This window comes from Neomonachus schauinslandi, chromosome 3 (genome assembly GCF_002201575.2).
Source record: "Neomonachus schauinslandi chromosome 3, ASM220157v2, whole genome shotgun sequence".
Classification (NCBI taxonomy): Eukaryota; Metazoa; Chordata; class Mammalia; order Carnivora; family Phocidae; genus Neomonachus; species Neomonachus schauinslandi.
In genome coordinates, this window is record NC_058405.1 from 115,862,033 (window position 1) to 115,889,141 (window position 27,109).

The 27,109-nt window shown below is 42.8% G+C and overlaps 1 protein-coding gene across 2 annotated transcripts in view; it reads right to left on the bottom strand.

Moving 5' to 3' along the window:
* The window catches only part of CACNB4 (calcium voltage-gated channel auxiliary subunit beta 4), a 236,575-nt gene that overhangs the window by 151,257 nt on the left and 58,209 nt on the right, over positions 1–27,109 (bottom strand). The window lies entirely within an intron of this gene.

Consider the following 27,109-nt stretch of genomic DNA (forward strand, 5'->3'; position numbering starts at 1 on the left):
ACTGCATGTCTAAGTCCTATTTATCTTTAGACATTTGGTTACACCAGAAAATATCTGACAGAAGCCCGCTCACGAGGAAATCCAGATTATTTCTAACATGCTCCCATCCAAATAGCATTTACTAAATCTTTTTAGAAAGAACGATTGGATACCGCTCTACACAATGGGATTGAGCTGCTCATCACTTCCTAACTTGGAGTTCAGCTCCATATTAAGCTTTAGCACTGTGAGCATGGGGTTCCATGTTGGAGACCCACGTCAGCCTTTCTCATAATCAGTAATAGATAAGGCCAAAATTCCATATTGGCTGAGACCTAGCCAAGGGAAATCTTCTTCCCAGAAGTTGGTCAAGTGCCAGCTCTAATTATATGTATGTCCAAGATTCTTTATGCAATGTGGCAAGCCACACTGACTATTCTGAAAAAGCACTTTTCTCTTCATTTGTCCCGTTTCCTGGGAATTTTAATTAATAACAGTGTGCATTTCCTCCCTACATTATTAGTTTATCTTACAAGTAACTAAGAATGAAATGTAAGGGCAACTATGGCTTTGGGGAAATTGTTAAGTACATAACTGTGGAGAGAAAATATAATAACCCTCGGCAGGAACCACTACATGGATACCTACTCTGGAGGGTTTTTACTTACCAACACAAACTTCAAGCTTTGTCTGTAAACAGCATAGCTATTTCACATGTCATTATGATAGTTCTTGACAGGTGTGAATGCAAACTGAGTCCTTGGGGAGCAAATTTAAGTTTCCAGAAAAGTTGCAGCCAGACCCTAGCCACTGCATAAATCAAAGATGCAATTCTTAGCCCCATTTTTTCCTATATTCCAATGGGGACCCATTCTGTCACCCCTAGAAAAAGTTGCCCCTATGAGCACTCAGTCGATGCAAGCTGAGCATAGCATTTCACATCCTCTCACTGACTTTTATTCCTCCAAAATCAAGGTCAAGCCATGTCACTAAGAAGCTTTGGAAATATTCCACTTCCTAAATTGCAAATGGTTTTGCAAGCAATGCAGACAGAAAACTTCAGTTCTCAGTACTGTCAAAATGACACCCTCATAGGCTTCTAAATTCAGTAATTATTGTTTTCCTTACACCCACTCACAGGGCTGAAACTGAGTGGATCTCACAAGGTTCTGAACTCTGGTACCCTTTTTGGGGAGGTATGGGAAGAAAGGACAAGAAAACATCTTGGATAAGGTCAGGGTCAGGGGTGTTGAACCATGTTTCCTTAGCATCTTTTTTTTGGGTGGGGGAGGGGGAGAGAGAGAGAGACAGGCAAGAGGAGGAGCAGAGGGAGGGGTAAAGAATCTCAAGCAGGCTCTGCACTGAGCACGGAGCCCGACATGGGGCTTGATCTCACCAACCCCAAGATCATGACCTGAGCTAAAATCAAGAGTCGGACGCTCAACCGACTGAGCCACCCAGGCACCCCCCTTAACATCTTTTTTAACTGTCAAGGCTTTACCCACAAGCTTTCATCTTGTTAGGAAACACATTTTTGATCACTAACTATATCTAGAAACACTCCTTGAGACAAAGTAATTTGTAGATACCATTTTTGTTTGACCCAGGAAGCCCAGACCTACTTTCAGGGACAGGAACTAGGAGCCTGGGGCCCAGGAGAGATGATATTCATGGGAGCCAATGAAAGTTGAGTCAGACCAGGAGCATAAGGTGGCAGTGGTAAAGCAAGGCTGAAACACTGCAGCAGGGAGAAATCTGCAGGCCAGGGGAGGCGAACAAGCTACAGGAGGTGGCAGGCCATTTCCGGCGGCCATTGCTCTCAACAAAGGGGCAGAGGTCAGGGACCACTTTTTAAAGCTGAAATGGATAAATGCAAAGAAACATATGTGGAGAATATCAGTCGAACGTGCCTAATATCCTCACATTGAGGTTTAAATTTTACTAATCTGGAGAAGGGTCCCTTTTCTAGATGCCTCATGGATTCTTTACGCAAGCATTACTGCCTGCCCAGCCTACATCTAGTAATACATACATACAAAGGCCAGATTCCTTTTAGCCCACTGATTTCTACTAGCCTTGCAAATTCTTGCAATGACTTCTGTGCCCAAGCGAAAACAGAAAACAAACTTAGACGTGAGGTCCATATGCTGATCAAGCCAGGAATTAGCGAAATTGCAGAAACTTTAGTTTTTAAGCTTTTCAGAAGTTTATACTCAATAAGACATATTCCAAATTATTACTGGCCCACTGAGTACCTCCAAAAGGTTGGCAAGCAGAAACGCCAATGTTAACTACCAAAGTGCCTATCCCCTTAGATGCACACCAGGAGTGTTCTGGTCCTTTAGATGACACAAGGGAAAACATACCTTGAAAACTCCCCCAGGCAGTGACAATAAACCACAAGGCCAATGCAGTTATAAGATCGAATGAAAACCCATCATGTGTGAACTTTTTGAGTATGTGATCTGTGGCTGGCAATTGTTCAGTCACGTGTTTAGCATCAAAGGTGTTTAACACATTAGACTGAATCAGAATTAGCAGGAAAAATAAGGTGCTAAATGTATAGATAACATGACTCAAAGCGTAACACCATTGATGGAGATGCCTCATTTAAGTCTGTCATTTACAAGTCTGTGGGGCCCAGCAACACAGCCGGGGACTCAGGCCCTATATTATAACACCGCCCACCAGTCTCTGCTAGAGCTAGAAACTGCTCCTGAGAAGAAGCAAAGTTTTCCTTGGCCCGGTTTACTTGAACATTTACTCCACCTCCCCACATAGCTTTGTTTCTACCAAACTGTTGCAGGGCTGACCCTGCAAACAAGTTCAAAGCAGTTCAAAGTCCGCAAAGGAAAAATATGCTTTTAGATGAATGTTTGCAGCAAGTCCTTATTAGGAAGAAAGGCTGTCTTCTGTTCTGTTGTTGCTTCTCTCAAACAACCATATAAACAATGACTCCAGCCACGTTATCTTTCAGACAATTCACTCGGATTCAAGGAAGGCATTGTCAATAGTAGGTATCAGTATGGGGGAAAAATCCATTTGCTTGCAGACACCACACCTCTAGCCAGCTTAGACAGAGTCTGAGCAATACAATCCCAGCATTTGTTTTTTCACCCATTTATTGAATGAGGCTTAAACAGAACAAATTCAAGGCTTGGCTCCGTGTGTGTGTGTGTGTGTGTGTGTGTGTGTGTGTGTTTGGCTGTGAAGGTCAAGACCCTCGTATACTGCCCAGACAACCAAAGATTAATGGAGTAAGCACCCCTGGAGATGCACTGGGATTCAGGGGATGGGAGCAGAGAACTCAGAAAAACTCCAAGTGTTAATGCTGGGTCAGCCTACAACTTGCTAAGTGACCTTATATAATCCTTCTGGCTTTCAGTTTTTTCCTTCTGCAAACTGAAGAATGTGACTGACTCAAAAAAAAAAAAAAGTCTGATATCCACTTCCTTCCTAAGACTTTCACCTTTCTTTCCAATCTGGAGCTGAGTAAAGGTGCCATTCCATTCCACTACTGAAGAACACAGAAACCACAGGACAGTTTCCTTATTTTCTTTTGCTTGATTGCTTCTCTTCTGAACAGCAGTTTCCAAGACCGAAAACCCAGTATCTTGCCTAGGAGGCTAAAGAAAAGAGGGAGAAACAGAGTCATAGGAAATGTCATGACAAACAGGCACAGCTCGAGAAAAGCTCTGGTTTTCAAACTGGCTCTGCTACCTGTTGGTGTTTAAGAAAAAAATAACATGGGTCACAGGTATGAAAGCCAAGGGATTTTTACTTCACTGTGGAAAAAAATAGATAAATAAAATATTTACACTCTGTAGTAGGTTGAAATGGTGCCCCCTCCCCATAAGACCTCTCCATATCCAAATCCCTGGACCCTCGAAATGTGACCTCATTTGGAAAAAGGATCTTTGAAGATGCAGTTAAGCTAAGGATGTTGAGATGAGATCATTCTCACTTATCCAGGCGGACCCTACATCCAATGACAGGTGTCCTTACAAGAGACAGAAGAGAAGACAGACACGGGGGAGGAGGTGATGTGAAGAAGGAGGCAGAGACTGGAGAGGTGCAGTCACCAGACAGGACTGCCAAGGAATGCCAACAGCCACCAGAAGCTAGGATTGTCAAGGAACGCAATCTCCCCTAGAGCCTTCACAGGAAGGTGACCCTACAGACACCGTGACTTCAGACTTGTGCCTTCCGGAACTTGTGAGAAAATAAGTGTCTGCAGGTCTATGCCACCAAGTGTGTGGTAATGTTATAGCAGCTTCAGGAAACACATGCACATCTATCCATCTACAACCAAATCGCTACAGAAACCCCTTTTTAATATATGGAACTGTCCTTTTCCCTACTGCCATGGGAGCCATCATTTGAGAATACGTCTCATTATTTCACAGCTTCTTTAGTCTATTATGTTGGCACATACAACAAATGCTACCTACAGATCCCTCAGTCTGTTGTGTCTGCTAGAAATTAATGGTTACCAAGTAGTTGAAATCAAGTAAGTTGGCAACTACGTGATAAGGGGAGAGAGAACATAACCTGATTCCCCAAACTTACTTTTGTATCCTAACTCTGCCCCTTATTATCTGTATGAATGCCAGTAAGTCCCTTCATTCCTTCGACCCTCAGTTGCCCATATGTAATGTGGGAACAAAAGTACCAATACCTCACGAGCTGTTTTAAGGCTCAGGTCGTAGATGTGAAAGTAACTGAGGACTGTGTAGAAATCAACAGTGCCGTTATCCCCTATCTCACTGTGTATCCTCCCCTCCACAAACAAGCAAACAGAGGCACTGAGTAATCCATCTGAGAGAATCAGCGATGGATACGGCTAATCACTGGCTGCTCGTGCCAAATCTGGATCAGGATCTGGTTTATTCAGCACACACCCCAGAAGATCTATTTGTACAGCTGGCCTGTCCCCTGAATTCCTGCGCTGTCTAGCCGAGTCTGTGAGACTCGGCACAGAAGTGGGCAGACGGGCCATCTGCCAGGCTCCCCGCTAGGTGTGTGAGTGGGGCACTAAAGCAAGCGACCAACCCCGCCACCAAAGTAGGACGAGCAGGTGAGCCTTATTCCCCTCAGAGTCCAGTTACCTTCTGCTTCCCTCTGTCACCCCAGTGCCAATGCTGGGAACTCTCACCCCAAGACAGAGTCCAAATTTTGTTCAGAGAATTGTTCTTGCAGCTCTAGCCTGGGGACAAAAGCAGCCCCCAGCTGCTCAGCGTGAGAAAGCAGGTGGGAACAGGGTGTTTTAATTAATTACCTTGACAATCAATCACTCCAAGGCCTACCCCCTGACCACCACTAGATGGCGCGGCGGCGTTTCTTCCCAGCTCCAGCGCAGAGTGGCATTCACCTCCCCAGTCATTCCAGATCCTTTTGAGTTTCCGACTTTATTACCCTTTTAAATCCAATCCCATCTGCTGGTATCTTCCAGAAAAGCCTCAACATTTCTGAGCTGTTGATTGCTCCCTTTCCTGTTTGCCAGCTCTATCATGGCTTTTTTTTTCCTTATATCTTTTTGGGGAAATCATTTCAATGAGAATGTGGGGTAAAGAGGAGATCAATACTTATGTCATTGCATCATCTTAACAAAAGCACACTTATTTGAGAAATGCATTAGTCAAAAAAAAAAAAAAAAAAGCCCTAGTCTGCTCCTCTACCCCCACCCTGATTTACTGAACCAAAATTCACAGGAGTGGGGCCCAAGTGTACAGTTTCTTAAAGCCCCTCCAGTGATTCTGATGTAAAGTCAGAGCTGAGAGCCACAGAGTTCAACTTCTTGGTGTAATTAAGGCAGCAAGTAGAGTGCAAAATAAATCATTAGCAGCCACTTCATTTTGTTTAGGTACCAGGCTATGCCACCCTAAAAGTTAATTGAAAATTACTAACCCAACTCAAAGGACATAACCAGTACTTTGCAATCTAAACCCTCTTTCAGCGGGTGCTTTATTAAACAAAATGCTTGGTGGGGACTGTCTAGCTAGGATTCTATTCCCATATTCACTTCTTCCCATGTACCCTCAATAATAACACTTATTACTTACTTCCCTCACAGGAGTGTTAATTTACAGAATTTGAAAGCAATTCAAACAAACCTTGTTGACTGACGTGGGCAACATCAGTGTTGTATCAAATCACTGTGTCATCAATCCCATAACCTTTTCTTGGGGATTTTAAGAAAAGTGTTGCATTAGTTAGCTCAGGCTGCCACAAAATACCAGACTGGGTGACCTAAACAGCAAACATTTCTTTCTCACAGTTCTGGAGACTGTAAGTCCATGATCAGGATGCCGGCATGGTTGGGTTCTGGTGGGAGCTCTCCTCCCGTCTTGAACACAGCTGCCTTCTTGCTGTGTCCTCACATGGCTGAGAGGTCTTCTCTCACCTGTCTCTTCTCATAAGGGCACGAATCCCATCATGACGGCTCTACCCTCATGACATTAGTACCTCCCAAGGACCTCATCTCTAAATACCTTCCCACTGGGGACTAGGGCTTCAACATATGGATGGGGGGGGGGGCACAAACATTCAGTCCACAGCAAGTATTATGCTGTCACTTGACCTTTCCTCCCAGTCATACCTTATGTTGATCCTGTATCTTCCAAGATGATGTTCACTGAGGCCAGCAAATGAGTTTCTCTCAGTGAACACCCACCTCACCCGACGGTCTCCCTTCGAGCAGCACCATCACTGCTTCCCCACGTCTACATGGCCAGACTCTCCTCTGAGACTACAGATACAGGGTCTGTTCACAATGGTGGCTAAATGAGGACGAAAATAGTACCTCCTTCACAGTGTGGTTGTGAGACCAAGTGGATTAGAACCAGTGAAGGGCTTGAACCGTGACAGGGGAACATAATATTCTTTTGCTACTTGTTATCTGGCGTTGTCATTACCATTGGGTGGCTTCATCTGGATGCACCCCGGGACACTGCCAACTCAGCATGTCCATAACTGAACTCCTTACCTGCCGCTCTAATCGGTTCCACTCTCAGAGCCCTTTCTCAGTGAGTAGCATCACTGTCGACCTCGACATCCAAGCTGGAAACCTGGAAGGCACCCTGAACTCCCCATGTACCTCCCCTACCTCCGCTGGGGCGTGCACCAAATCCCTTCCGCTCTACCTTGGAATGCTCTCAGTGACAGCACGCTGCATCTACTCTCCCCTCCTAGCAAGCGAGTGGTGAAGGGGCCTGAGCTGAGGCAGGTAGAAAGTGTGGAGGACGGTGCACGAGGCCAGAGCCAGCCCCTCCATTCTCACTGCCCCCCCGCGGCCTCTTCATGGGCCTCCAGTCTCCCACCTGCAGATATTCCTAAAAAATAACAATGACAGGCTTCTCTCCTGTTTACTGGGCACCAGGTACTCTTCTAAGCACTTCTCACATCACACCTCATTGAATCTTCTCAACAACCCCATGAGGTAGAAAGATTTCCATTTTACAGAGAAAGAGGCTGGGTTGCCAAAGGTTATAGTCAGGAAGCAGCAGTCAGCATGCAAACCCAGGGAATCAGGCCCAAAGGACGTGTTCCTAATCCCCACGGCCACCTCCCCCCAGCCAGCGGCACCTGGCCCAGGGCTGCGTGCCGGAAGGAGGTGGAAGAATGGGTGGCAACACCCAGTTCCTGCCCTCCTGAAGTTTCACTCAAGTGGGGAGATGAAACATGCATGTTCCTGAACAAAACCATCATCAGGCGAGGCAGGATCCAGTCAGTTACAAAATGAGTCAGACCGGTATACACATTTGTGGAGGACGACTTTTACATCAGGCTGGGATTTCAAGGAAGGAGCGTGGGAAACATGGTTCTGATGGGCTGTTGATGAGAACGTGAGTCAATGGGAAGGGGCACAGGGAGCTTTTCAAATCGGGCGGAATGACAATGCAAAAGACACCAAGGAGCTTTCTGAGAGGTGTTTTCAAAAACGGGCTTCTGCTGTCCCATCAGGCAAAGATCCTAAAGATGCTGCCAATGCCCCGCTCTCCGAGGAGTGGGCCGTGGCGGGCCGAAGCCTTCACGTACTGCGTGCCACGGTCACAGGGCTACCATCGCCTTCCCCTGCTTGCCCCAGCCACGATCACAGGTGCGCCTGCACCTTCACTCTCGGCAGGTCCCAAGAATATTTCTAAACAGAACTCTTTCCGAGTCTCACAAGTGACTAATTCGCAATGCAGCAATATTTCAAAGTGAAGATATTGCACTTGGAAAGCGCCCCTCCTTCTTCCCTTCGCTTAAAAACAAAACAAAAATGATGGCACTTCTTGAGTCAACAAATTAGAAATATGAATTTTTTTTAGGAAGATGGTTTTTTTTAACACCAAATAATGTGGAGCTAACAGAAATCAAAGATGTACCTGCTTGGCTTCTTTTCTGCACATATACACCACAAATAACACTGAGGTTAGACTATGGTCTAAATATCTGCAGTGGAAGATTCTGCAGATACTTTCCCAAAGCAAAAGTCTATTAATGGGACCTATTTATTTTAGTAAGAATTCTTCTGCAAACAATTATGTAACTTAAGCAACTCACTCATTGTGGCCTTGGCTAGTTAATTAACCTCTCTGAGCCTTGGTTGGTTCACCTATTACCTATCAAATATAATTAACAATGTGTACCTTATACCATACAGGGCTGCTGTAAGAATTAAATGTCATGATGTTGGCGAGGATGCGGAGAAAGGGAAAACCCTCCTACACTGTTGGTGGGAATGTAAGCTGGTGCAGCCACTCTGGAAAACAGTATGGAGGTTCCTCAAAAAGTTGAAAATAGAACTACCCTATGACCCAGCAATTGCACTACTGGGTATTTACCCCAAAGATACAAATGTAGGGATCCAAAGGGCTATGTGCACCCCGATGTTTATAGCAGCAATGTCCACAATAGCCAAACTATGGAAAAAGCCTAGATGTCCATCAACAGATGAATGGATAAAGAAGATGTGGTGTATATATACACACACACACAGTGGACTATTATGAAGCCATCAATAAAATGAAACCGCATGGATGGAACTGGAGGGTGTTATGCTGAGTGAAATAAGTCAATCTGAGAAAGACAAGTATCATATGATCTCAGTGATATGAGGAATTCTTAATCTCAGGAAACAAACTGAGGGTTGCTGGAGTGGTGGGGGGTGGGAGGGATGGGGTGGCTGGGTGATAGACATTGGGGAGGGTATGTGCTATGTGAGCACTGTGAATTGTGTAAGACTGTTGAATCACAGACCCATACCTCTGAAACAAGTAATACATTATATGTTAAAAAAAAAAAAAAAGAAGATAGTAGGAAGGGAAAAATGAAGAGGGGTAAATCGGAGGGGGAGACGAACCATGAGAGACTATGGACTCTGAAAAACAAACTGAGGGTTCTAGAGGGGAGGGGGGTGGGGGGATGGGTTAGCCTGGTGATGGGTATTAAAGAGGGCACATATTGCATGGAGTACTGGGTGTTATACGCAAACAATGAATCATGGAACACTACATCAAAAACTAATGATATAATGTATGGTGACTAACATAACATAATAAAATAAAATTTAAAAAGAAAGAATTAAATGTCACCACATAGGGATAAAATGGGATTCAAACGTGTGGTATGGCAATTATTATCATTATTAAATAAATACAGCAGTATCAAAATGAACATGCCGTTGTCCTATGTGGTTATGGTGATGACTCAGGACTCAAATGGAAGCATTTGCAGTTACATACAGGAAAGAGGGAAGGTTAATGTCAATAGTATTCCTATTTGATATAAATTAGCATTTGCATTTTGTGTGATTAGCAGGAAGTCTGTTGAATTAATAAAGGTGGGAAGTTTCTTGAAAGCATCAATTATTATGTTCCAAATTATTTTTAATTTTTTTAAATTTTATTTTTAAGTAATCTCTACACTCAACATGGGGCTCAAACTTACAAACCTGAGATCAGGAGTCGCCTGCTCCACTGACTGAACCAGCCAGGTGCCCCTATGTTCCAAAATTTTCAAACACATCTTATCAACGACCATAATGCAGAGCACGCTTTCCACTTCTGTGCAAATGAACTTCAACCTCCAGGACCCACATAAAATATAAAGTTCTGCCTGATAATGACATTCTCCTCCTATAATTTAAAGACAATCAGCTGTACTATTTGCTTTATTAGCCAGATTTTTAAAAAAAGATCTCTGCAGCTGTTCTCATAACTTATGCAGCCCCATTTTTCAAAAGAGCTCCTGACGTGGCTATTATATTCTGACCTCCTCTCCAAAAGAAAGGAGACACATTTCAGTACAAACTTCACATTTTTCTCCCCGCAGTTTTTTCCCCCTTCTCTGCTCTATTTTTGTATAAACACCATGTTTTAGAGAACCTTCTCTTCATTTTCCCGCCTCAAATGAACTGGGATAAAAATGTGATTCATCATTCTATTGACTGTATTTAGATATAAATACAGAGAACTCTCCAGAAGTTTACAGTAGAGAAGAAAGATCTCAAAATTAGTTGAAGAATTCTGGGATCAAGGAAGAAAAACTTTAAAAATAAATCTTACATATTTGATTTGCTCATTCTTTTTTTTAAAAGATTTTATGTATTTATTCTTTTATGGGGGAGGAGGGCAGAGGGAGAGGGACAAGCAGACTCCGAGCTGAGTGCAGAGCCCGACACAGGGCTCAGTCCCACGACCCCAGATCATGACCCAAGCTGAAACCAAGAGTCAGATGCTCAACCGAGCCACCCAGGAGTCCCTAATTTGCTCATTCTTGACAAATCTTTGTAGGCACTTGAAGAAGAATGTGTAAGTTCTGTAGCTGTACCCTGAATCAGTATTGGCTGGGTACCTACAAGGAAGGCACAGTGCCCCTTGCTCTATCCCTTTCTTTCCCTCTGAATGAGTCCCTGGCACATTCTCCTCATCTCCTCCACCACCCACTGCCCCTGAGAGGCTCCGGACCCTCCCTATTCCCTTTCCAGATCCTCCTCTCATTTGCCGGTACCTCGTGCACAAGCCTCACTCCTGCCCTTCTGCGTCCTGTAATAGCAGGTGTTTGTCACACTTCTACTCTGTGCAAACACCATGGTGGAGAAGGTCGTAACTGAAAGCCCTAGTCCCAATTTACTCAAAACGGGAAAAAAAACAACTCAGTCTCTCTCTCTCTGTCTCTGTCTTACAGGTGTGCACACACAGTAGCAACAAAAACCAAAACCCTCCCAGCCCATCCTGAGCCCCCTTCATACAGGAGGGAACTGACTTATGAAGTGAGAGTCCCTTCCGTTTTCCTGAAATTACACAATGCAGCGTCAGGGCTGGACGGAGGGTGTGGGAGGGAAGGAAACAGAGGTGCTATGGCAACCAGGTCATGTCAGCATTTTCCAACAGGAACACTGCAAATACCAGTGGTTATGTGGGGTTTTTTCTGTTTTCTTCAAGTCACAGGGAGTCACGGGGTTCCTTGTCTGTTTTTCAAGTAGCACCAGCTAGTGACATCTAGTGGTCCCTATTTAAATTACTCTTGGACTGTAGTGCCATAAATAAAGAAATTAAACATAACTTTGAGGAAACTCAGTTAATTTTAAGTACAACTGTGGCAATCGTTGTGTCCTAGATTTCTGCCACAGTCACCTCTTCACACCTCCATCTCCTCATCTGTAAATAGGAGTAAGAACAATACTGAGCATGTGGCCTCTGACAAGGATGGAAGGAGATAATATATGCTAAGTGCTCAGAATGGCACCTGCCACATAGCAAGTGTTCAATTAGTATTAGCTTCACATTATTTTCATAGATAGAATGTATTTTATTTATTCATTTGAGACACAAAGATACAGAGAGAGAGAGAGAGCATGAGCAGGGGGAGAGGCAGAGGGACAGGGAGAAGCAGGCTCCTCGCTGAGCCAGGAGCCCGATGGGGCTAGATCCCAGGACCCTGGGATCATGACCTGAGCCGAAGGCAGACGCTTAACCATCTGAGCCACCCAGTGCCCCAATAGAATGTATTTTAAAATCTGGAACATAATAATTGGTTAGCTACATCAGTATTCTAATGTATTCCATTTGTCTTTGTCACAACATAAAAATATCTTTAAATACTTAACAAAACTGCATTAATTTTTACCCACAATCTTCTAGTACTGTTGACTCAGCCAGAAAGGTGTGCTTTGTGTGTCATGTGGTCTTGCATGTCCTTGACATCACCCTGCCTACCTGCAGGGATGTGGGGACCTCTCACTGAGAAGTTCAGTGTTACCTAACACTTGCCTGAAAGCCCAACAGTGCTCCACACTGCTCTGGGTTTATGTACGAAAACTGAATGTCTTAGGTAGGATGTGGCCTATTCAGTTTGCCACCGTCTATACCATTCCTTGGCACCTTGCACTAAGCCACTTCTCCCATTTATGTTGGCTGCTGGTGCTGAAAACACTACAGTTCACTACCCCCTGCTTAGACACTAAAAGAAAGACCACATCTCTTATTCTAGAAGTGAAGGCCTTTGGTGGTCTGCCCTTCTAGTCATGTTCTATTCCTATGATCCCTTCATGCCAGCCACAATCCTGCTAGCCGGATACCCATCCCGTCTCTGTATCTGTCCTTAGCCAGTTCCTACTGTCTATCTAGAATGCCCCCCAACCTCTTTCCACCAAAATCCTGTCTCTCCTCCAAGAACCACCTTACATTCCACCAACACCTTGGAGACTTCCCTAACTGTAATAGCCTTCAGTAATCTCTTCCTTTTCTTTGTCTTGACATCTACACGTCGGGCTAATCAGCTTCCTGGGGTGGTGGTTGTAGGCGAAAGGAGTTAATAAGTACTTTGCACCTGGCACATCCTGTGTGCTCCACAAACGAGGCCTTACTGTTATCACTTTATTTTTCTCACCTGACAACTCTACCACCTACTGTGCTTCTGGTGCACGTGACTTTTTCTCATCTTTTTTTTTAAAGGATGGTAAAATATACATAACATAAACATTTACCATTTTAAACATTTTTATTTTTTTTAAAGATTTTATTTATTTATTTGACAGAGAGAGAGAGAGCGAGAGAGGGAACACAGCAGAGGGAGTGGGAGAGGGAGAAGCAGGCTTCCCGCGGAGCAGGGAGCCCGATGCGGGGCTCAATCCCAGGACCCTGGGATCATGACCTGAGCCGAAGGCAGACGCTTAATGACTGAGCCACCCAGGCGCCCCTTTAACCATTTTTAAAATTAAGAGATAACTGACATATAACACACCAGTTTCAGTCCTATAACATAATGATTCAATATTTGTAGATATTGTGAAACGATCACAAGAAGTCTAGATAACATGCATCACCACAGTTACAAATTTTTTTCTTGTGACAATTTTCTTGTCACCATTTTTAAAAATATTTTTATTTATTTATTTGAGAGAGAGAGAGAAAGAGAGAGATCTCAGAGGGAGAGGGAGAAGCAGACTCGCCACTAAGCAGGGAGATGGACGTGGGGCTTGATCCCAGGACCCTGAGCTCATGACCTGAGTCAAAGGCAGACGCTTAACCTACTGAGCCACCCAGGCGTCCCTTCTTGTCACCATTTTTAAGTATACAGTTCAGTGCCATAAATTACATCCACACTGTTGTGCAACCATCTCCACCATCTATTTCAGGAACTTCTTCATCTTCCCAAATTGAAACTCGGTACCCATGAAACACTGGCTCACCATTCCCTCCTCCTTCCCAGGATCAGGCAAACAGCCTTCTACTTTCTGTGTCTGAATTTGATGGCTCTAGGCACCTCATGTGAGTGGAATAGAGTAGCATTTGTCCTCTTAGGACTGGCTTATTTCACTGAGCATAATGTCCTCAAGGTTCATGCGTGTTATAGCATGTGTCAGAACTGCCTTCCTCTATAAGGCTGACTACTCTCCCCCTGTATGTGCATCCCGCATTTTGTTTAGCCACTCAACTGTTGATAGACACTTGGGTTGCTTCCACCTTCCAGCTGTTGTGAGTCATGCTGCTGTGAACATGGGTGGACAAACCCCTACCTGCTCAAGTCCCTGCTTTCAGTTCTTTGGGGTATCTACACAGAAGTGGAACTGCTGAATCACAGGGTGACTCTACATGTCAGTTTTTGAGCCACCCAGGCGTCCCTTCTTGTCACCATTTTTCCATGGCGGCTGCACCATTTTACATTCCTGCAGGGAATGCACAGAACTTCCAATTTCTCGATTTCCTTGATATCCTCACCACTTGTTTTAGGTTGGTTGGTTGGTTTTTCTTACAGGAGCCATCTTAACGGTGTGAAGTGTCTACCATCTATCGCCTTAATCTCCATTTCACACTCTACTTTTCACTCCCTTCTCTTGTTCAATTTTCTTTCCCCCTCACAGCATCACAAGCTTCCTGGTGGCAGAGACTGTCTTGGACAATTTCTCTATGCACAAGTTTGGGGTCTTGATCCTCACAGCGTGATCCCCAGTGGCGTGGGCACACATGGGAGCTTGTTAAAAATGCAGACGCCCTGGCTGTGCCCTGGAACAGCTAAACCAGAATCTGCATTTTAACAAGATCTCCCAGGGGTTCGCAAGCACACGAGGAGCGGAGCTGCACTATGAGGAAGGAAGGCAACGGACCTTCATTCTGTCCCCAGGTTCCGCTACCTCATCCTGCAGGTGCTTTATAAATGTGTGCTGACTGAAGGGTTCATGAGAAAAATCAACAGCCCTATTAACATCCAGCATCAAGCATTGATCAAAAATGTAAAAGAGCATCTCCTGAAAAGTAGTTCAAAGCAGGCTGAAAAACAGGGCAGAGAAAACTCAAAGCCAAGTGGAGTGAAGGAAACATGATGAAATGGCAGGTGCTACCCTGGGTAGGATCCTGAGACAGAGAAAGGTCATTGGGCAAAAAGTAAGCAATCTGAATAAAGTACAGCTTCTAATTCATTATAATGTATGGATACTGCTTCATTCATTGTGACAAATGTACCATATTAATGCAAGATGGTAGTAATAGGGGAAATGGGGTATGGGGGATATGAGAATTCTCTGTGCTACCTTCACAATTTCTCTGTAAATCTAAAACTACTTACTCTAAAATAAAAAGTTTAGGTACGCCTGGGTGGCTCAGTCGGTTAAGTGTCTGCCTTCGAAAGCTCAGGTCATGATCCCAGGGTCCTGGGATGGAGCCCTGCATCTGGCTCCCTGCTCAGCGGGGAGCTTGCTTCTCCCTCTGCCTCTGCCCTTCCTCCCCTTTCACGTGTGTGTGTGTGTGTGTGCACACGCACGTGCGCACACTCATGTGCCTCTCTCTCAAATAAATAAAATCTTTAAAAATAAATAATGAGAAGGATTCAACTCCAATCAAGGTTTTTATATAATAATTTCTATATTTTTCTACAGAGGTGTTTCAAATAAAATTTTGCTTTCCTAAACAATGATGATTTTGCATAATTTGCTAACCTACTTATGAATATTTACTTAAGGCCGGTCTGTAACACATATAATCCTGTTATCATAACATCTCAAACTTGAATTTCTTTTCTAAAAGACTTTTTCCATTCAAAGTTTATTTAAAAGAGGGAGGCAGATAGAGCAATAAAATTTAAAAATACATGAAAAAGCTTACCTTCAAAAGTCCTAAGTACTTAGAATTAAAAACACTCTCCTGAATGCCTCCTGTATCAGAGGAATTCAAATTTGAAATCATCCAGAAAATAATGAAAAGTCGATGGACGAAGAATTGAAAGAAAGGAAGGAGGAGGGGGGAGGGAGAAAAGACATGGGGGTGGGGGAGAAGAAGAACTAACCCAACTAAATCGGTTTTTGTTATTTGAAAGAGCCATCAGTTGAATGCCAATTAATAAAAGCACACCATGATTCAAAAAAAAAAAAGAGGGAGGCAGAGAATAAGCAGGGCATCAAAATGACAGCTGAGGAAGTGTAGGAAGTAACAATTGTGTCATTAATTTCCTGTTGTGGGATCCTAGGGATCCAAGGGAACACAGCCCAAGGACAGCAACCAGAGAGAGAGGGGGGAAATTAAAACATCTTCTGTGAGAAATGGTGAGAGAAGAAACTTGGTCCCAAGGCAGGGAGACACATTTCAAGGACGCCCGTGTAGGAAAAGGGATAGACATTCTGGGTGATCAAAGAAAGCAGAACTAGGGCGAAAGAAGGCCAGAACTAGAGGGAGACAGATGTAGGTTCAAAAAAAAGAAGAATGCAGAACTATTTCAGAAGAGTCACTGTCTCATGAAGCAGTGAGGTCTGCATCCCAGCTGGTGAGAGGTCACAAATGATCTAGATGAATAGTGATCTAGAATTCCAGATAGACTTTAAGATCCCTTCTAACTCTGAAACCTGGGACTTAGTTACCCTGATACAGAGTTTTACCACCTAGTCCACTTACAGAGAATATACACAGGCCATATAAGGATCATTTATGTTTTCATAAAATATGTCTAATTCACACCAAATATATTGACGTCTTTGTCAGCACTTCAAGGACACCATTATGAATATTAAATGTCATCAAGCAGCAGGGACCACAGAAAAATCAGTGAGAAAAAAATATCAGGCTGCAAAGAATGAACATGTGAGAAGTGTCTTCAGGCCTGGTGGGGTCCATTTGTACAGATCCTAGTGAACCGCCCTATGGAATTCCTGGAGTTTCACGTAGCAGAGAGGCCCTAAAGAGGAGGCCATATCAAGCACCTGGCCCCTCAGAAAAGCGTGCACTGGACACAAAACCCGTCCCCCAGCCTACTGAGGACATCCGCTTTGAATCTCTTCATGCAATCATTAGTATGGAATCGGCAAGAATGTGGCAAATGCCGGGTTGTAATCACAAAGACTTAGAACTCTTCAGCAAGGAGGTTTGCCCTCCTATCATGCATTACAGGATAGGCTGATTGTTTCTTTCAGAAGGACGGAATCCTCACAGCAGAACTTTTGCAGATTTCCTGACTTTACTCTGTATTACAGACTGCTTCAAGCCTTCTGGGCCACTACCTCTCTTCCACATGTCTCCCCATCTGTTCTGTAAGGAAGTTCACTGGCTAAGCAAGCAAGGCCTTCCCTAACCAGCGGGAAAACACTACACCATCCTGTGAGACCATGGGTGTGGCAAACATCATCAATAGTGAACCTAACGCATCAGTCTCAGTTGTTATACCCAAAAAAGCTGACAGGTCAATCTAGACCACTTAAGTTTTCTTCCGGGGCAATATCACGTGAAGGAAATGGTTCAGCCATAATTTCACGTAGAATTAGTCATGCACATCCACCCCCACAACTCCTAAGCACCCCTTGGCTGCTCAATGTTAATGAGGTATAGCACATGCATGCCAACAAGCAATGCCCTATGGTTCAAAAAAGTCCTTCTTGGACCAGTACAGGTCTCTTTCTCGATCCTTCTTCTTTCTGATGATTTGGGTGCAACCCAAAGAATCATAATTCCAAATCAATATAGAAAAACTACTATCAGAAAAATGTTTTATTGGCCACTTTCACTTCTTAAAGGTCCTGTGCCTCCAAGAACCAATTACAAAGACATTTATGCAGTCACTGGGTTCCACTATAAGAAATTAAAATGTTTAATTTAATTTAATTATCCAAAGTAACATTAATCAAAAGGACAAAAACAAATGGAAGAGAAAGTGCTTTAACCCAAGGCCGAATACACTGCTATCTTGTACAAAGAGCTCATTTGTCAAAACCATACAACCAAGTCTTCTCATTCTAGAGAGAAAAGAAGGCTAGGCTTGGCACTGAGAGACCTGGTTTTAGTGTCCATTCAACCACTGCATGGCTGCAAGGATTTCAGTAAGTCCCAAATTGCTCACGGATCATTTCACCACACTCAAAAATCTGTGATTGTACCATACTCTGAACCATCAACACCCCTAAAAAAAAAATCTATTATCCCCAAGCTCTGATGTCCCTGGTGTGATGAATTTTATTACTACAGGGGGTACCATATTCACTGCGGGGCACAGGGATTCTTTGTCCCCAATCTGTGGATTCAGACCCAGACAATGTGTTGTGAGCAGAAATGTGTGGCACTTCGGGATAGAAGCTTTAAGAGCTAACATGCTCTCTTCTCTCTCTACCATAGAACTGACAAAGTTCCACACAGGGGCTGTTCTGTCAACCCAGGTCCCAGAGTGAAGGCGGTAAAGAATGGCAGGGAGAGAGAGCCTACAACAAACCTGAAATGGGCAGGAAGCACAAATAAGAAAGAAACACTTGTTGTGTTCCTAAGCACCCCTTGGCTGCTCAATGTTAATGAGCAGGTCCTAGTGAACCACCACTGAGGCTTTTCGGTGTGTTTGTTAGCATGGCAAAACCTCGCCTGTCCTCACTGTGATATGTGCAATTGCCAAATCGGTTAGTCAGCGCCTGCAAAAGCGTTGGTTTTCGTGATCACAAGCTCCAATTTTAGAATTGTTTCAGACAGATACATGCTAAAATACGTCTTTTACAAAAATTAGGCATTTACTCAAAAGCTTTTTCTTTAAGTTGCTGCTAAAAATAGGTTGACTTGCTAACCTGGGAACTCTATAACAGTTGCTCTTTCCTCTTACTAATTACTATAGTATTAGTCAGAAAAGTCAAAAATACATAGTGCATCTGTTATGAGCAACAAAGAAAAACATTAGCTATTCATAGCAAAATGAGGACTTTAGGGAGCCTTGAGACTCCCATTCAGAGATACCGGAAGAATTTAGCAATGTAGTACTACAACAACATTAAAATTACTAATGGCAAGAATAAGGAAAAAGACAAAAGTTCCATTTAGAAAATGCTTTGCACAAACTACATATTCTCTAACTATAGAAGGAATGAAACTTGCTTTTTCCCCCGCTGAAGAGGATTCTAAGATCCTATTTTGAATTCAGGTTGCCATGGAAACCAGTAGAATTCTGGATGGGACTCCATCATAACTGCTGCATAATTTGGTGCACATAGAAGAACCCTAGCTCACCGTCTCAACTTAAAACTAAGTCACGACTCCGGTTTGAATCCTTAGATGAGTCTCACAATTTGAGGCTAAAACATCTATAAAAAATAAGATGCATGAAAATGATACTCCTTCAAACTTACATATTTTGCTTTCAAAGAAAGAAGAGTAACCTAACATGACTGTGACCTACAGTTATGCCCTTTGAAACCAGGCATAATATGTCATTCGTGCTACCAGACATTCATGTCTATGTATGTGTGTTCAGGCACGAGGGTGGTTGGGGAGAGTATTTTTATGTATAGCAGCAATCATGTGCTTCAGAAAAACCACAAAAGCTATGATACAACCACTCTACAAAAATGGGTAGCAATAATAGCTAACATTTATTGTGTGCTGTCTTTAATTCTGTTTTTATATTAATGCCACAACCTCATAAGGTCTGTACCATTATCACCTCCATTTTATAGATAGGGAAACCGAGGCACAATCCATTTACAGACGTTGCCTAATATTATGTAGTGGTTAGAGGGAGAACTGGGACCAGGGAGAATGGCTCCAGAGTCTGCACTTTTAACCACTAGGCTTTTCTGCTTCTCTGAGCATCTCGGAAATTTGCAACTACAAGACAAGCTTAGCTCAGGTTAAGAACACAGGCATAGGGGCGCCTGGGTGGCTCAGTTGGTTAAGCGGCTGCCTTCGGCTCAGGTCATGATCCTGGAGTCCCTGGATCGAGTCCCGCATCGGGCTCCCTGCTCGGCGGGGAGCCTGCTTCTCCCTCTGACCCTCCCCCCTCTCATGTGCTGTCTCTCTCATTCTCTCTGTCTCAAATAAATAAATAAAATCTTTAAAAAAAAAAAAAAAGAACACAGGCATAGCACCCATTCCAATAGCTCTCAAGCTCTAGGGCATACAAATCGCTGGGGCTACTTAATGAAAATGCATATTCTTGGGCCCTCCACCCAGAAACTCTGATTCAACATGTCAGGGGGTGGGACCAGTGCACCTGCATTTTAACAGCATCCCTAGTGATTCTGACGGAGGTGTTCTGCAGGCCACACTTTGAAAAACACTGACCTCACCGAATTCAGCTGATGAACAGTTGAGGATGGATGAGGCAACTTCACCTACTGAGAGGAAAGCTGAGAAACAGTAGATGGCCTTAAAAAAACCCTCTGTGGATAGAAAAGCCAAAAATAAGTCTTTTTTTTTTTTTTTTTTTTAAAGATTTTATTTATTTATTGAGAGAGAGAATGAGAGACAGAGAGCATGAGAGGGAGGAGGGTCAGAGGGAGAAGCAGACTCCCTGCCGAGCAGGGAGCCCGATGCGGGACTCGATCCCGGGACTCCAGGATCATGACCTGAGCCGAAGGCAGTCGCTTAACCAACTGAGCCACCCAGGCGCCCCCAAAAATAAGTCTTAAAACAATAAATCTCTTGTACTTTATTCCTTAGAATTCTCCTCAAGCCTTTGATCAGAGTCTATTCTAATTTTGCACACAATTCTAAGAAGTACAGTTACCTAGTTTTTAAGATCACAAAAGATTAGAAGCAAAAATAAAAGGGAAAATAAGGCAGAAACACTGACAGCAATGAATGAAGGCAGGTAGAAAGAAAGGAAGTAAGGGGCGCCTGGGTGGCTCAGTTGGTTAAGCGACTGCCTTCGGCTCAGGTCATGATCCTGGAGTCCCCGGACCGAGTCCCGCATCGGGCTCCCTGCTCGGCAGGAAGTCTGCTTCTCCCTCTGACCCTCCTCCCTCTCGTGCTCTCTGTCTCTCATTCTCTCTGTCTCAAATAAATAAATAAATAAATCTTTAAAAAAAAAAAAAAAGAAAGGAAGGAAGTAAGGAAGAGGCAAGGGAAAATGTTTAAAGTACATTGAAAGAAGAGTGGGAGCATCGGTGTTGAGACTACTAGCCCTCCGCACATCTGGAGGAAGGACTGTTTCTCAGAAGATGGTAAAAAATTACATTCCTGATGCCAGGTCATCCAAAAACAAAAAGGAAGGTGGGTTAATGTTTTATCGTATTCTATATACTATTTTCAAAGGACCACAATATCAAATATTTGAGGAAACTCGCCACTTAAAACCACTGAAACTAAAAATCGGGGTCCTTAAAAGCTGGTATGTGACCATTCTCTCTCTTGGGCTAGAAAGTTGCTAAGCAATTTATTGGTGGGGGTTAGTGAAGCCAAGGGGTAAAGGGCTTGTTGGTGATTAGGACCTGGGTTTGGGGGATGGAGGATACACACACCATAATGTGTTTTGTACTCTGCTTCTTGAAGAATGTAGGTTGCATTGGCAATGGCACAATGACCAGACGTTGATGTTGAACAAAGACTGGTATTGTGTTGGTGCTGGCACTTGGGAGTATTTTTTACTAGAGTGCAGGCTTTTCAGGACACTCACCCAAATGGTAATTTTTAACTAGACTCCTTTTCCTTTAGTAAAATTGGATGATAGAAGTTATTTCAGATGATTTCTGGTTATCTCAGTGCTTTGGGAATATGATTTTATATACAAGCCTCTTTTCTATTCCACTTCTACTCCTGACGACTAATTAGAACTGATTCAAAAAGTTAGATGTACATGTGTGTCAGACAGGCAGACCAGAGAGATAACAAAATGAAGGAAAATTATTCTCAGATTTTTGATTTCCCTATATTTAGCAGCAATGACACAACATAGTTCCTCAGTACATGTTTAATGCTTGAATGGATGAGTGGATGGGCAGATGGATGGATGCATGGATAGATGGATGGATGGATTACAGACAGACGAGTGGATGGATGGATAGATAGATGGAAATGGATGGAGGGAAAGAAGGATGAATGGGTGGATGGATGGAAGGATGGAGGGATGGATAAATAAATAGGTGAGTGTTTGGAAGGATGAACAGATAAACAGATAAATGAAGAGCTTTTCTGATAATACAGAAGATTGTATCTCCCCAGCAAAATAATATTGCTAATAATGGTTTAAGAAGGTTAAAATTACAAGCAGACCAAATATAGTTAGATGACCACCAAATACATGTGCATGCACATGTGTATATGTACTTATGCAAAGGACCAAGAATGGAGGTACTCCTCAGTAAAGTTGGTTTTCTCCCTCTTTTCTTTTATTATTCTGGAAATGTCAAACAATTCACACAGCTGCCGTGAAACAAGCAAGAGGACCCTGCCACAGAAATGTGGTCCAAGTCAGTAGTACATGTAGCTGACCAAAGGAGCAAGAGGAATCTTTAGACCAAGAAGCAGCTGGGATGGGAGCTGAGAACACAAAGAAAGTCTACGCAGTAGTTGAGGCTCTAAAAAAATTCAGGGAAAATTCACTGTGCTTCTATTTGTCTCAACTCGAGATCCTTAATCCTGCAACCCACAGTACTGATTCATGTCCATCCTCAAGTCAAAGTCTCTAGAGCCTAGAAGTCCTAGTCCTTTTAATTGAGCCCTGCCCTTTTGAAAAAAGGAGAGCCTTTTCAGACTGAGATGTACCCAGTAGTGTCCATGTGAGATATCAGGGCCATGGTAGTTTAACAGGTGTTTCTATGTCCATTTGGATTTTGGCAAAATCAAGATGATGGTGGCATTCTTCTTACCCTCCTACGGTGTCTCCGCTTTGGGGTTCCCAGGTAAGAACTGGTCAGGACTCAGGAACTGAGAGCAAGCTATATTCCCATTGCTTTGAAAAGTTAATAGGAATAGAGACTAGAAATGGCCCCAGAAACTGTCCTTGTGACTGTAACCTTCCAATCAATGTTATAAGAATTCTGGTTGCCCCTGGTGGATATTCCTCTTGACTCCAAAGGCAAGGAGAAAACAGACTGCCTCCCTTTATGTATAATAGTAAAGAGAAAGGTTAAGCTATGATACATACATTATACTAGAGACACTGGAAGCTTGTACAAGAGGCCTAACCAAGCAGCAATAATGAAAGAGCTATTAAAGAGGTCAAATGGGATTCCAAACCTCACACAGGAATAAGGTGAGAAATTAAGAATATCAGAAGAAAAAACATTCGGACATGGCATGAAAAATGAAGAAGGGTAAAAAGATGAACTCTGGCCAATGAAATATCTTAGCAACACCCAGTGACACAAGTCTTGGCCACTATGATGTCTAACACATAGTGGCAATGTTTCAATACTATTCATTGCTTCTTGTTGAACAAGAACTGTTTCAAAGAGGAAAATGGTCTTCTTTGAAAGGACATTTCTAAGTGACCAATGAGTTGTGATTTCTTGGGTGATGAAATCAAGAGACCATTTTGTCCTTGGCCTCCCAAAGACACTCTGAGGAAAGTAAAATGATTTGGGAAAAGAAAGCACAGGGCATTTCCTTGTCTAAAACAGTACTTGAAGGAGTCAAAAGCCCAAACTGGGGCACCTGAAATGTGTTCTCTATAAATGCATAAATTTAATCTGCCACCTACAGCTGTGGCTTGTCCTCAAAATGCACAAAATAACTCTGAGACCTTAAAACAATGCTTTTTTTTCAAATTATGTTCTGTATCTTCTTTTAAGCAAGAGGAAAAATACATAATCCATTTTAAAATGATTTCAAATAAAATAAAATTTAGATTGGTACTTAAAGGGTTAAACCTTCAATAAAGAGAAATGTTACCCTTCAGGTAGCCAAAGTATGACTTAATGAACACAGGGGTATTAATTGCTTCAACCCATCCTCCCTTAACATTTGATTCACCTAGAAATGTCAGTAGGCTATCAGTAAAAGCAAAGTAAAAAGTCTCTTAATATGAAAATGCTGTTCTTTTGAGAATGTTGTCAAAACTTAGGAGAATATTTGACACCCTTTTTAAATATTAAAACAGTGCCTATTTTCCCTTCTCATATATTTGTTTATGAATCAGTGATGTTTTATCAAGTGTAAAAATATCACTCTTTTGTTTTTTTTTTTTTTTAAAGATTTTATTTATTTATTTGACAGAGAGACAGTGAGAGCAGGAACACAAGCAGGGGGAGTGGGAGAGGGAGAAGCAGGCTTCCTGCGGAGCAGGGAGCCCGATGCGGGGCTCGATCCCAGGACCCTGGGATCATGACCTGAGCCGAAGGCAGACGCTTAACGACTGAGCCACCCAGGCGCCCCTAAAATATCACTCTTTTTAAAGACTTCACAGAATTAGAGACAATGCACATGGAACTTTACACTGAGTCTTGAAAGAATGAAAACTAAAAAGTTGAAAGTAACCTGATTTCCTCTCTTACTCTTTCTTCAATTCTCACCTTTTAAAGGAGAGATACAGCTAATTCCTTTACCTTACTGAACACTGGCTTTTTACATTTTATCTTCTTAAAAGATTCTCTTGAGTAGAATACAGATTTAAAGTTAAAGTTGTGTACGTTCAAGAAGTATAAGCTCCTTATTTCAACACGTCATTTTGAACCAGTAGGCAATGTTCCAAAACACATCACGATTACAGACAAGTTCCCTCGCAACTGTGGTGACCTCGAGAGCCTGACGCAGAAAACTCAAGGGAGACAAGCTCTTCGGCAATCTGCTTATTATCTGCATCTCTCCCCTCCAACCACCTCTGCATCCCAATATACACCACTCAAACCACCTCGCTTATTTTAACTCCTACTAATGAACCCAGTTAGGTTAGTTATCCCCCCTCGGCATACTCGGTGAACAGCAGAGATGAATGGCATGGTCCACAGGCGTTATGGAGAAATGGTGGAGGAAATCTAACAGCAATAACTATTTTATGAAGAGCACAATCGATGGCTCAAATCACACAAAAGCAAAGTACTTGAGTGCTTTGCAAAAAACAGTTAATTCAGTCCAAATGCAATATAAAAACATGAACAGTAATCAAGAATTACATCTATTGCTACAATTTCCCCAAAACCTCCTCATTTCATTAAGTTGGAAAAGAAGCGCAATATTCCTTTCCAAAGAGATGGCAGCATGTCATAGATCTCTATTCCATTAATATGCCTGATTTGTGGTATGAAAGCATGGACTTTATTTTAATGATTGGCAACCTCTACATTTGCTTCAGCGCTCCTTACAGAGTCATGTAATTCAACATTTGGTATGATTCTCTCTTAATGGAATAACATGAAGCCAAAGAATTACAGAAAGCTCAGTGCTCTCGTGGGATCCACAGCATCTCATCACCTGCAGTACTGCTTCCATGACTCACCTACTGAATCATGTACAGACCTCACAACTGTGATCATTAAGACCCAGGTGATGAGGGCAAAGGAATTTAGGGCTGTTTTGAGGTTCCCCGAGTGTTTGCACTTGGAAAAGCTGAGGAAGTCCAAGAAAATAAGTTTGGACCAAAAAATGAAAAGACAATGGATTCTAGATAAAGGCCACTATGGGCTTGGGATGAGAACAGTACTGAAAAACAACTTAAGTGCATGACTTAAAGAACTGAAAGCATTTCTGTGATCACAAAGCCAAGAAGAGAACCTTAAAAAGCACAGGTAAGTCAAACTGCCCTCGAGATACACACACATTTGCCATGGTCACAACTGATATTTAAGATGAAGAAGCACAATAAATGGATCATGATAGCTGTACATAAAATGTCAGGAATACCCTAACATGTCTAGTTTAAGAACCAACTCTTTCCCAGTTCAAGGAAATTGAGAAAAACACAAAATGGCTAAAAATGAATATTTGTAGACACTGGTTTTGTAATGACATAGCTTATGACAGCTACTTCTACTTTCTTGCTTGTCTCTTTTATATTTAAGCAACTTCCATAAAGTCTTTACATAAGGGACATTACAATTTTCTTATTGGACAGTCCTAAAAGGGCATTAAAAGATTATATGCTATTTTAGCTTTGAACTGTGAAATAAAGAGGTGAGGAATATTGCCTCAATCATTGCTTATTAATCGAGCATACCAACCATGACAGGCATCATTGTGTCTTTGCCCACAAGCATTTCATTACACACCTGAAGGGTGCTGCATACTGAGCGCCCTGTCACGGTAGCAAGGTGCTAGGCAGTGTTCATTTAGAAATCACAATACCAGAAATCTAAAACCCAATATTAACTTTCAACCAATTTCTCATTTGGATAAATCATTAGCAACCATTAGCTCCTATACTGTCAGACAAGTAAGCAAGCTCTGATTTTTATTGTTCTTCCAATGTTACCCCACCTCCAAAATCTTGACTTTCATTTGTATGAGTTAGGTATGCTGACTTTACTGAAAATAGGAAATGGTTCAAAACACTTTTCTCTTTCATACCATCGAAAGTGCAACAGTGCAACCACAGAGCTGAGAGCCTGGAACGGTGGGGTGGGGACCAAGAAAGACAAGAACTTTTTCTCCAAATTCTCCCAAACTGTCTACTTCCATCTACCGGATTCCAGATATGAGCACAAACTGTTTAGTTCCCAGCCCGCAGCCTGTATTGTAAACCTAGGAAAAAGCAGAAATGAGAAAAACATGCATTGAGCCTACAGGGCAAAGGAAGTGGTTGTAATAGTAAAAGAAAGACTGCTCAAGGGCCAGATTAAATTAAAAATCTGGGTCTCTAGAACGTTTCAAATGCTCTGTGAGGTGTGCAGAAAACATTTTGTTATTGTGACACATGAGCGTCCTGTTTAATAGGAAAATAAACTCCAGGAAATTAAGCTGCAAAGAGGCCACTGTTATTGAAATCATTGATATCAAAATCAGATATCCAGTAGTTTTAAAGGAATTGTGCCCCCGTGTGGTTTTTAATAAGATTTCAGAAAATGGTCAAGGCTAACTCAGTGGTCACACTTGTTACACCACGAAACGGTGCATTTTTCTTATGTGCACTTTTTGTTTATAGTTTTAATGTGATTATAGTTGAGCCTAGAGCATTGCAGAAGAAAATGTACATCCACGCGTTTATAGCATGAAGGGTTGTTCCGTCTATCTCTTGCTTAGTAAAGAGGAGGATGTGAGGCTAGAACTTGCAAAGGGCACTCGCTGCAGGTGCTGATGCAGCTGGGCCACCACGAGCCGAGCCTTGGCAAGAGTGCCCAGAAGATACTCCTGGGGGCTATGAGAAGCGAACCTCCACATCTACCCTTCCACTGCAATGGGTCCAAGTATTCTGCCTTTTCTCCTATTGTGAGCAAACCACCCCAAGTTCCTGACAAAACCAGCCCCTCCAGTCATGCACTGGGTCTGACCAAAGGAATGGGCTCCAGCAATTCTCAGTCTTCTCTCCTGCACTAGCCACT